This window comes from Adiantum capillus-veneris, chromosome 7, assembly GCF_014529385.1.
Source record: "Adiantum capillus-veneris isolate H3 chromosome 7, ASM1452938v2, whole genome shotgun sequence".
Classification (NCBI taxonomy): Eukaryota; Viridiplantae; Streptophyta; class Polypodiopsida; order Polypodiales; family Pteridaceae; genus Adiantum; species Adiantum capillus-veneris.
In genome coordinates, this window is record NC_140937.1 from 76,780,870 (window position 1) to 76,784,546 (window position 3,677).

Consider the following 3,677-nt stretch of genomic DNA (forward strand, 5'->3'; position numbering starts at 1 on the left):
AAAGATATAAAGCTCTAAAAGCAACATATTTGCTTCAACAACCCATGCGTGTACATCCTCATCCCTCCTTCCAGAGAACCATACATTCATTGCTGGCATTTTTTCAGAAGTTTGTAATGCCTGTGTCGGATGCTCAAAACCAAGCCATCTGCTCTTCTTACTGAAGGTACTCAACAACATGCTCCTCCGTGGGGGCACCAAAACGATGACAGGAAAAAAGGTAGAGCAGGATACTATCTCTCAATAGCTCGCCCACATTGTCAAGCATACAAATAGATAGTAGAGATCAAGCCTTTCTATCACTCTGAGGCCCTTGTTGGCATCACCTAGCCGTAGGTGAGGGCACTTGAGTTTGGAGATAGTATGAGAATGAGTGACCCGACGAGTATATATATATATAATTAGAGCTCAAGGAAGACAAGGAGAAGGGTATGGTTAGGCCTAGCTCATCTCCATTTTGTTCTCTTGTGCTACTAGTGCAAAAGAAAGACGGCACATATCGTATGTGTAATGACTATAGAGCACTAAATAGGGTCACTATCAAAAATAGGTTTCCCGTTCCACGGGTAGAAGACCTATTTGATAAGCTACAAGGGTCCACTTACTTCCATAGGATTGACCTAAAAAGTGGCTATCATCAAATAAGGATAGTTGATCAAGACATTGTAAAGACCGCGTTTCACACTATGTTTGGTCTTTACGAATACATTGTCATGCCTTTTGGCTTGACCAATGCACTAGCCACATTCAACCGCTTGATGGAGAAGCTATTCAGGCCTCACCGAACCTTTACTGGAGTGTTCTTTGATGATATTATCATCTACTCTAATTCATTAGACGAACACAAGCAACACCTCTAGGTAATATTTCAAGTTTTAAGAGAGAATAAACTTTATATTAATCAAAAGAAAAGTGAATTTTTCTTACAAGAGATTCAGTATTTAGGTCACATTATCTCTCAAGATGGCATCCAAATGGATCCATCAAAGTTAGAGGTAATAAAAGCATGGCCTAAACCAAGGAATCTTCATGAACTAAGAAGCTTTATAGGTATGTGTGCATACTATAGATGCTTCATAGAAAAGTTCTCACTAATAGCAGGACCATTACATGACCTAACAAAGAAAAATGTTAGGTACACATGGTCTGCCAAGGAGAACAATGCTTTCGAAAAGCTTATCTCTCAACGTGTGCTTACACTACCGGATCTCTCAAAGCCATTTGAGGTCCAATGCAATGCTTGTGGTGATTGCCTTGGAGCTGTTTTGCTCCAAGAAGGGCAGACCATAGGCTATGAAAGTCGAAGGCTCGACCTTGCTGAGCAAGCTCTAGGCATATATGAAAAGGAACTCCTTGCAGTTCTACATGCCTTAGACTCATGGAAGCACTATTTCTTGGGGACTCCTTTCATTCTGTAAACGGATCACCAAAGTATTAAGTACTTCATGACGCAGACCAAGCTCTTCGGCAAACAAATGAGGTGGGCAAATTTTCTTTCGCAATTTCATTTTCATATTGCTAACATTGTTGGCAAGCATAATCAAGTAGCCGATGCACTCTCAAGACGGCCATGAGTGAATGCGGTTTCCATAGCAACTCACAATGATCTATCTTCTATGATAGATGAGTATGCTATTGGTCCCGATTTTAGAGATGTGATTTCAGCCCTTGCATTAGGGAAGAAAGAGGAACCATTTACCTTACAAGATGGTTATCTTCTCTATGGCAATAGACTATGCCTTACTAACTCACTACGTGAGAAAGTAATGTATGAATCTCATGCTCCTCCTTATGCGGGGCATATAGGGATTCAGTCTACCCTAAAGGGGATTGAAACATATTTCTATTGGCCTACCATGAAAGCAAACATACAAGAGTATGTTTCTAAATCTGTGGTATGCCAAAAGACGAAGTTTGATAGAGAGAAGCAGCCTCGATTGCTTCAACCTTTGCCAATCCCTAATTAACCATGGGAGAGCATATCCATGGATTTTATCTTTGAATTGCCTAAGTCTATCCATGGGAATACAGGAATATGGACGATAGTAGACAGGTTCAATAAACAAGCTCATTTTATATCTGTCAAAAAGACTATCAAAGCCCATCAAATGGCAACCCTCTTCATTTCACAAATCTTCAAGTACCATGGCTTGCCAATGTCCATAGTGTCGGATAGAGATCCTAGAATGACAAGTAACTTTTGGAAGGGTCTCTTTGAGAATTTAGGGACAAGGCTAAACTTCTCTTTGGCCTATCATCCACAAACGGATGGCCAAAGTGAGATAGCTAACCTACAATTCTTGATCTACTAAAAGCCTATGTAACGGAAGTAGATCAAAGATCCTAATGGGAGAAGTACTTACCCTTAGTAAGATCCCAATGGGAGAAGTACTTACCCTTAGTGGAGTATGCTTACAATAACACTGTACATACTTCCACGGGAAAAGCACCTTTCAAGGTAATTGAGGGAAGATAAAAAAGTCCCTTGCTACTTAAGGTACATGGAAAGATCTTTGCTGCAGATGAGTATAGCCGAGATCCACAAGAATCTTTCCAAAAGATTAAGGATGGTATCTCTATCTCACATCAAAGGCAAAAGGCTGTTGCTGACAAGCATAGAAGAGCCAAGCCTTTAAAGAAAATTATTGGGTCTTATTAAAATTTTCCAAGGCTCGATTAAGGCACACGACGGGCAAGAATTCTACGGGATACCAAAAGTACTATGCTAAGTTAGCAAAAAGGTACTATGGTCCCTTTTAGATTCTTAGGCCAATCAATGAAATGTCCTATCAATTCACGTTACCCAGCCATTGGCTCATACACAATGCTTTCCATGTGAGCCTACTAAAGCCTTACAAAGGAGAGCCACCTCAAGAACCAACTATTGAAGACCCACTGGAGATCGAGGACCAAGAAGAGATGCTGCAGCCCGAGTCCATTCTTCGACATGAAGACAAGGTACTAAGAGGTGGTAAGACTATCCGATGATATCTTATTAAGTTTAAGAATTATCGTTTTGAAGATGCTAGATGGATGCAAGGCATACAATTAAAGGATAACCTAAACCTTGTCAATGCTTATAATGCTTCCCAAGAGTACGCAAATGTACAAATGTTAAAAATGAACAAAGTTTTTGTCTTATAAGACTCTCTTTTATTTATTGTGCACAAAAATAAAATCGTATGCATGCTTAGATCAAGTTTGCGGAGACGACATCTCTTGAACACCAAGTAGAGCTTGTCACTCTACTATGGAAGATTGATAGGACTCATGTGCAGACATGCTTGCGGCAGTTTAGGCTCTCAAGCGCCAAATGGACTAGTGTTCCATTTTGAACGATGTCGTAGGGTAACATAGGGATCCTCTACCCGCTAAGAAAAGGACTAATGAATATGCTTTATCTTCTCTACCCCATAGTTGAGGACGACTATGATTTCAAGAGAGAGGTAATGTCATAATAACTAATATCTAATTCTTCTAAATGATTTTCTCATGTTAAACCGATCATTTAATACGGGGAAGTGCCAGGGGAGAAAAAGCTAGAGTATTGGTTAAGTAGGCAGACCGGCCACAGTAGGGATCCAAAGGAGGAAAAATAGGGATCCAAAGGGGGGGCCATCTGCAAAAGAGCAATGTGCAACAATGGGCTTAAAAGACCCTAAGGTTCAGCCCATTAA